Source organism: Carya illinoinensis, chromosome 8 (assembly GCF_018687715.1).
Source record: "Carya illinoinensis cultivar Pawnee chromosome 8, C.illinoinensisPawnee_v1, whole genome shotgun sequence".
NCBI classification, from domain to species: domain Eukaryota; kingdom Viridiplantae; phylum Streptophyta; class Magnoliopsida; order Fagales; family Juglandaceae; genus Carya; species Carya illinoinensis.
Genome location: NC_056759.1, coordinates 22,163,385 through 22,172,646, shown reverse-complemented (window position 1 = coordinate 22,172,646; position 9,262 = coordinate 22,163,385). Strand labels below are relative to the sequence as shown.

General features: G+C 35.5%; 1 long non-coding RNA gene across 1 annotated transcript; it reads left to right on the top strand.

Annotated features, from left to right (window-relative positions):
* The first annotated feature begins 791 nt into the window (after window positions 1–791).
* Window positions 792–2,306, top strand: LOC122317961. Its single transcript, XR_006244694.1, has 3 exons — window positions 792–1,670; window positions 1,763–1,824; window positions 1,924–2,306. It is a non-coding gene; the product is annotated as an uncharacterized LOC122317961 (long non-coding RNA).
* The last annotated feature ends 6,956 nt before the right edge of the window (window positions 2,307–9,262 follow it).

Sequence of the window (9,262 nt, the reverse complement as noted above, 5' to 3'; positions counted from 1 at the left end):
GGTGATTTTAACATTGGATTTATTAGTAAGGATGTCGAGAATTATTTGGGAAATAAAAGAAAGAAATTATTTGAAGAGGGAGATACACAAAGGTTGTATGCCTACTTTCTTGATAGGCAGTGTAAAGAACCTGGGTTTGTGTATTCCATGCAAGTTGATGAGAATGCGTGTATGGGATGTTATTTTTGGGCAGATGCAAGATCAAGGGCTGCATATCAATATTTTGGAGATGTTGTCACCTTTGATGCAACGTATTTGAAAAATATTTATAAAATACCGTTTGTCCCATTTTCAGGAGTTAATCATCATCACCAAACAATCATGTTCGGTTGTGCATTGTTAGTTAATGAAACACCTGAATCCTATATTTGGCTATTGAGAACATGGCAAGAGGCAATGCTTGGGCATGCCCCTTCAACCATTATTACTGATGATGACAAGGCGATGGCGAAGGCCATTGGTGTGGTACTCCCAAATATAACTTATAGGTTGTGCCTATGACATATTTTACAAAAATTTTCAGAACATTTGCATATGTGTATAACAAGTTTCCGGACTTTCAAAAAGAGTTCTGTCATTGTATTCATGAGACAATAATGATTGATGAGTTTGAGCAAGAATGGAGCTCAATACTAGCAAAGTATAGTCTACTAGATAATGATTGGCTGCAAAATCTATACAACCGACGAAATAAGTGAGTTTCAGCTTACTTACGAACCACGTTTTGTGCCGGTATGTCAACAACTCAAAGGAGTGAAAGCATGAATAAATTTTTTAAAGATTATGTTCGTTCGAGCACGATGGTGAGTAATTTTGTGCATCAATATGAGAAAACCTTAGATGCACGTTATTTCAAGGAGAAAGAGAAGGACGTGCAAACAAAATCAACACGGGCTGTTATGAAAACTTTATGGAAAATTGAAGCAGATGCGGCCTCAGTCTATACAAGGAAGTCTTTCATGATCTTCCAGGATGAGCTCTTCAATAGCCAATGGTACATTCCAACCAAAGTTGGAAAAGAGGGCGAAAGTAGGATATACGGAGTCACACCGAATGGCAAAGAGCAACCTATTTATCATGTGACCTTGGAGAGTGGAGATGCAAAGGCAATATGTACATGTCATATGTTTGAGTTTGTGGAGATTCTTTTTAGGCATATCCTATGTGTCCTTGGGAAGAAATCGAAATTAGATATGTTGCCACATCATTATATTCTAGAGAGATGGACCATCAATGCTAAGAGTCGGGCCGTTCTTGACATACCAAATTCCGATGGCCATGTAATGACACACAATGATCCAATGATGAGAAAAAGCAAGTTGATGACGCAATTCTATGATATTGCCGAACTTGGCTCACAATCACCACAGAAATACAACCACCTCTCTCTTTCCTTAGACAAGGTCCACAAGGAGTTGCTCTATATGGAAGATATTGATGGAGAAAAAACTATAGAAGGTGGAAATATGTCACCGAATGATTCGCAAATGTTTAAATCCCAAGTTGTATCAAATTTTTCTCAAATTTTACAAGATCCTCCAAGGGTGCCAACGAAAGGCCAACCAAAATCGTTGAGAGCAAAAAACTTGAAAGAGACTCAAACCACAAAAAAAAGGCTTTTACATTTGCAAAACTGAGGGTCACGCTAAGAACAATTGTCCTTCAGTAAGGTTGGTTTAAAGTTTGAAAATTTGAGTTGGAAATTTTTTGTGTTTTAATCACTACATGTATAATTTTTTATAGTTTATTATCTTTTATGTAGGGATCTTGGAAATATAGGTGGGAACATATCTCAAAACTTGAATCTGTTGGGTCAAACATGAGGTTGATGTTTTAAATGATATGGGGATCGAATTTGATGGTGTTGTTTTTTAAATTATTCTTCTTGGATGTAATATATTTTTTTTTTTTTTTATGTTACAGTTAATAAGAGTGAAGAATTGTATTGGTTGCCTTAGAGATGAAGTTGGAGGATTGCAGTGATGGCTCAATTGAGGGAGCATGTCAATGGAGATGTTAATGGAGATGTCAATGGAGATGTTCATTTTGGAAATGTTATGTATTTGTCCTTTTTCATATTTTGGATAGTTAATGTAATGAAGATGATGTAATGAAAATGATTTTGGAAATGTTAGTGTAATGTTGATGATTTAATGGAAATGGTTTTGAAAATGTTATGTATTTGTGCATTTTCAGATTTTGGATAGTTAATGTAATGTTGATGATGTAATGGAACAGATTATGGAAATATTATGTATTAGCAAGTTAATGTAATGTTCATGATGTAATTTTCGTCATTCTAGAAAGTTATGTATTAGTGATATTTCAGATTTTAGCAATTTAATATAACGAAAATAATTGTTTTTTACCAACAGATTCTGGAATACAAGTAATTCACAAAGAGCATGTATTTTAACAAAGTCAGAAATTACAACATAAGTATGATTACATTTCCAACATAAGTATCATTACATCCCAAAAGTACTAGTTTCAACAACATTACAAAGGTAATTCACAAACAGCCTAATACCCATAGGTTGTAACTATTGGCCGACATACATAATTGTTGCTACAATACAAAATTATTACAACCCAAATCAGTACAAAACAAGACCATGACAACAATAAAGCTTTTAACGTTCCCTTATACTTCTTCTCCATAGCGGTAAATTTGGCTTGTTCAGTGATTACACGTTCTTGGTTTAATATGTTGTTTCTTCTTTGAGCTAGCTCTAACGTTAGCTTGCAATATGTATTTAGTTCCATTTCAAGATCTATCCATTGAAAGAATCCACATTGCTTCTTGATTTTATAATTTGGACAGTTGTCAAAGCGCCTGCCAAAACTAGTAGCCTTGCCCGAAATCCTTAGCTTAGATAGAATCCCACAGTAGCAAAATGGCCTCTCGAAACTGTCACTGCTGTCTTCGTATTTCATAATGCTTGATTCTGGATCACCTTACTAACAAAAGAAAATTGTTAGTTTATCCTTTTAGCTAAACCAGATCATGGCATAGTACTTGATAAAAAATAAAGTACAGTAAGCTCAATCTAAAGATCTGAAGAACAGTAGAAGAAAAGAGACTCAAACAATTTAAGTTTATGTTAATGCTATGTTCAGATTTTAGTGGCTTTTAAAATAATCTTTATGGTCTATTAGAATGATTTTTATTCTCATTCTAATGATTTTAACCGTACGTAATATTTCACCAAATGTTCCTCAACTACCTCAAATAGACATGTTTAATAGCTATAGCAGATTAACAAACAACATAGACAATAATATCCAATTGCGATGTGGCCTTTTTTGAAGTCATCCATCAAAGCTGTAAATAAATTAGGTAGACTCAAACCAAGGGAAAATATGGTAATAGCATACAAACATAGTACTAATATATGGTAATTGTGATATGCCCGTGTAGGTAGACTCCCCTGAAATTGTAATGTTCATGACATGCCTTATTTGGCTACTCATGAACTCCCTTGAAATTTTAACAAAAAAAAAACAGTACTAATTTATGGTAAAAACTACAATGCCAACAATCCACCCACAATCCGATTGTCATCAAACCACAATCAAACCCAAACCCACTCTCAAACCGAAAATCATAGGAAAGCATTTGCAATCTCATATCAAGTCCAATGGCAACAAACAACAATCCAATGGAATCAAACCACAATCAAACCCACACTCAAATCCAAAATCATAGGAAAGTAATTGCAATCTTAGATCAAGTCCAATAGCAGCAAACCACAATTCGATGGCATCAAACCACAATCAAACCCACGTATAATCTTCGATTTTATAGTAGTACTCTGGTATATGATAACCTAAAAACAAAGCACCATATATCATAATGCAAATTAAAGAAAGAATAATGCAAATACTACTCCAAGTGAGGAAACTGTACCACGAGAACCAGACGATTTGTCACCTTTAGATGTCTTTAATAATAGAGTTATAGAAGCCACAATATCAGCATATTGAGAAATACCCACACCAGATGATCGGTGCAAAACTGCAAGTGCACAGTATCGTAGTTTTATAATAAAGTGATAAGAAGAGAATCGTCATCAGGGATTGGTACCTTACTATTGCCAAATACCAAAATTATACTAATCTCTATTTTATCTAGAGGAATCACTAAGATTTTTGTAGTTTCCAATTAAACTAAGATCAACTCAAAGAGTAATACGCAAATGAAATAAAACTGACATTCAAAGATCAAATTTATGGGAAAGAAAACTTCTAGGAAATCGAATTCACCTATTTCTTCACTATGCTTTTCTCATCCAGCTAATTTAATTTAATTCTTTTCGTCTATTAGCAAATCTCTAATTCATCCAAAAGCGTCTTTCGATAGTCAATTGGAAAAGACTCTTGTTTATCAATTCACACAAAAATATGCAAATTAAATAATCAAGAAAGCAATAAGATTAATGATTTAATTACTACATAGGTTCATACAAGTCTTTCGATCTCTATATTTACCTATGCTGAAATATTCAAGATCTACCCTATGATTCCCTCTTTCGATAGCAAATCACAAGATTAAAAAATATCTAATCAATGGTCAGTTAATTAGAAGCAATAAACTCAGAATAAATCAGATAAACAAAGAGAGAATTGCCTTAAATTAGCATAGACAATCAAGCATAGTTCAGAAATAGGTTACATCGTTTTCATAGAATAAATAAAATTTAGCTCATGCTAGAAATGGAATTCAACATAAACGAATTCACCATAATTGTTCTGAGAATATTGGAAGAAAATAAACGCTGAAAAATACTCCTCGCAGCCGCAACTCGTCTTCAAAAACTCAAGAAAATGATTCAATGCTTTTCTCCCGTCTGTGCTCGTGTATGATTCCAACGTACGTGCAATATATGGAATTCCCTCTCCAAAACAGATGAATTGAATCCTTCTAGCTGTGTTTTTCTGTCCCAAAAGGTGTTCTCCAGTCAATAGGTACGGCCATAGAGTGAAAAATTCCTTTTATATGGTGTGACGGCGGAAAACCTTAGATCTGTCAAAATACGATATTCACTCGAGCGAGGTGTTGAGCGCACATCGAGCGTTCGACTCTGCCTGATTTCGCTCGAGCGGCCAATGTCTCCGCTCGAGCGATCTTTGTTTTCCCGCAACCCACTCAAGCTCACTGTGGAGCGGCAGTCGAGCGTTTGAATCTGCCTGAATTCGCTCGAGCGGCCAAAAGCCTCCGCTCGAGCGATCTTGTAAAATCTGCAATACGAAATTTTGCAAGTCATCAAATACCCCCAAACTTACAACTTTGTTTGTCCTCAAACAAAAAGAAAAGCAAATGATAGTTTAGGCAATATCAACTCGACCCCAAAGAGAAGTATCATCACTCACCAAGCCTTTATGAATTTAGATTTGATCACTAGTATCTTACTCTTTTAACATCAAAGATAGCAAGAAAATCAATCAAAATTTTTGCAATTTGTCAAGCAAGAGTTAGGCGTTTACTTCAACCTAAAGCTAAGAACCTGAAGTGTGTGTGTGATATAGTCAATTTAACCTTAAACCACCTGTAAACTCAGATAAAAGTAGAACAACTAAAATCAGAAGAATTCTCTTAAAACTTAACCCCATAAGTCCAATTTTCAGAAATCCTTTCCACTAATGTAGTCAACACCAAAATCAGAGATCAAAAGGTCTTTAATAAGGTTGTAATGATAGGCCACAGGGTGAGGGTTAATAAAGAACTGGATATGGAAAATCAAAGCAAACTGAAAAAATACTTAGTGAAAAGAACACTAAAAGAGATACCCACATGATTCAAATCATAGCTCTTTCTTGGCAATATGCTCATACTTGTGGCATTATTATTGCTGTAATCACTGATGCAATACCAATAATTCCCTTAACAAAATCTGAGGTAATTCACACTCTGCTTAGCGACTTTTTTTTTTTTCTTTTTTCTCCTTTTTTTTTTTTCAGTCACTTCCTTTCTTCTTCTTCTTCTTCTTTGATCAAACAGAGCAAACATAATACGGTTCATCATGAAACCAATTTTCTCTTTTAAATGTACTCTCCACCAAAGTATTTTCTCTAACTATCAAAGGTAGATTCATTGTTTTTCAGGCTTAGAGCGGGCATGGTTTATGTAGTTCAAAGAACAAATAAAGGCTTATGAAGGTTCAAGGGGGTTGACTATGGAAACACACCATGTAATGATGGCATGATATTAAGGATGGCTGGGAAAGCTTTTTGGTTATGCCAAAGAAATGCCTAGATCATTTTTCTAATATTTAGTCTCAACTAGGATTTCGCCTCAAGGACCCATCAACGGATTCTAGAGCAAAGCAAAATCGAACTTCCCTCTTTCAATTAATTCAACTTCTTCTCTTCATAAGCAAAATGGAATAAGAGAAAAATGACTATGTGCTCAATTATGTTCAAGGTCAAAGATTTAAACCAAAGTACCCACAAAACTTCACTGACATAAAAGAAATTTTTGAAAATTTTTCTCAAAACCATCTTCAATCACAAATTTCAGAGTCAGAGAATTCAATCTTACTCCAATGCATGCTTGGTAAGAGAATCAAACAACCCATCAACAACCCAAGACTTAGAAAACAAGAGGATCAAATGACTATAGGAGTTTACACCCCCAAACTTAAACTAAACAATGTCCTCATTGTAATGCAAAAGTAAAAAGGATTGAAGAAATAAAAGGAACTTCCCTGGTTGCATGATGAATCTTCCGAAGTTTAAAATTTTTCAGCTCTTTATTCATGCTAAGTAAACCTGCATAAAAAACCAATTTATTAAAACTAACTAAATAAAGATAATAAAATAAATGAAAGAATTAAAGAAAGATCTATGGGTTGCCTACCATAAGCGCTTGTTTTAAAGTCTACAGCCAGACTTTTCAATCATCATCAATTAGGATCTCCAAGAGGAATAAATGCATAGTTCCTCTCCATTTGTTCTCCATAGTAGTGCTTCAATCTCTGACCATTAACTCTGAAAATATTCCCTGTCTTGTTCTTCAAATCTACTGCTCCAAAAGAGAAAACCTCATGAATTGTATAAGGACCTGTCCATCTTGATTTTAACTTTCCTGGGAAGAGTTTGAGTCGTGAATTGAAGAGTAAAACTTGTTGTCCTGGAGCAAACTCTCGCCTAAGAATCTGTTTGTCATGCCACTTCTTCGTCCTTTCTTTATAGATCTTTGCATTTTCATATTCATCATTCCGAAACTCTTCCATATCATTCAATTGAAGAAGTCGTTTTTCACCTGCTGCCTTCAAATCAAAGTTAAACTTTTTTACAGCCCAATAAGCTCTATGCTCCAATTCCACAGGAAGATGACATGCCTTTCCAAACACTAATCGGTATGGAGACATCCCGATAGGTGTTTTAAAGGCTGTACGGTATGCCCACAAAGCATCAGCAAGCTTCTTCACCCAATCCTTTCTATTGGTTTTGACCGTCTTTTCAAGGATGTTCTTGATTTCTCTATTTGAAATTTCAGCTTGGCCATTAGTTTGAGGATGGTAAGCAAGTGCTATCTTGTGCTTGACACTATATTTAGAAAGAAGATTATCAAACAACTTGTTGCAAAAGTGAGTCCCTTCATCACTAATAATAGCTCGTGGAGTGCCAAATCTTATGAATATATTCTTGTGCATAAATTTGAACACTACCTTTGCATCATTTGTTGTTGTAGCAATTGCTTCCACCCATTTTGACACATAGTCAACTGCTAATAAGATATAAGCAAAACCAAAAGAAGGAGGAAAAGGCCCCATAAAATCTATTCCCCAAACATCAAACAACTCAACTTCGAAGATAACTTTCAGTGGTAACTCATGACGCCTTGAAATATTTCCCATACGTTGGCACCGGTCATAAGTTTTCACCAAAGTGTAACTATCACGAAAAATAGAAGGCCAAAAGAACCCACTTTGAAGTAGCTTAGCTGCTGTACGGGTGACTCCAAAGTGTCTTCCATATGATGATGAATAGCAATGATGGAGGATGTCTTGCATCTCTTCTTCTGGCACACATCTTCTAATGATTTGATCAGGGCATCTTTTGAACAATAAAGGCTCATCCCAAATATAATAATTCACATCATGCAAAAACTTCTTGCGTTGATGGTAAGTAAGATCAGGTGGTAAAACTTTACAAGCTAGGTAGTTAACAATATTAGCATACCACGGAAGCTTGATCTCACATGTAAATAACTGCTCATCAGGGAATGCCTCTTGGACCACTGAATCTGTTTTTTCTTCCTCTTGCTCTAACCGAGAGAGATGGTCAGCCACTAAATTTTCACTTCCTTTCTTGTCTCGAATCTCCAAATCAAATTCTTGAAGAAGTAGGATCTAACGAATTAGCCTAGGCTTAGCATCCTTCTTGCCAAACAAATAGCGAAGTGCTGCATGATCAGTGAACACTATCACCTTTGTACCAATTAGGTAGGACCGAAATTTGTCACAAGCAAACACCACAGCAAGCATCTCCTTCTCAGTTGTCGTATAATTCAATTGAGCTTCATTTAATGTCCGGCTTGCATAATAGATGGCTCTAAACAGCTTGTCTCACCTTTGCCCCAACACTGCTCCAATTGCAAAGTCACTTGCATCGCACATAACTTCAAAATGTTGACTCCAATCAGGCACAATCACAATTGGTACTGAGATTAGTTTCTCCTTGAGTGCATTAAAGGCCTGCAAACAAACAACATCAATGTCAAATACATAATTTTTCTCAAGAAGATTACATAAAGGTTTAGAGAGTTTAGAAAAATCCTTGATAAATCTTCTATAAAATCCCGCATGTCCCAGAAAACTTCTGATTCCCTTCACATTCTTTGGAGGTGATAGTTTCTCTATGGTTGCAATTTTGGCTCGATCCACCTCAATTCCTTTAGATGACACTCTATGGCCAAGCACGATCCCTTCTTGAACCATGAAATGACACTTCTCCCAGTTCAGGACTAGATTCTTATCTTCACATCTCTGCAAAACAAGAGCTAAGTTATGCAAACAATGATCAAAAGATGTGCCAAAAACTGAAAAGTCATCCATGAAAACTTCCATTATATCTTCCACCATATCAGAAAAGATAGCCATCATGCAACGTTGAAATGTCGCAGGGGCGTTGCACAATCCAAAGGGCATTCTCCTAAAAGCAAACGTTCCATAGGGGCATGTAAATGTAGTTTTCTCTTGATCTTCAAGAGCTATAGCAATCTGATTATACCCCGAATAACCATCCAAAAAACAAT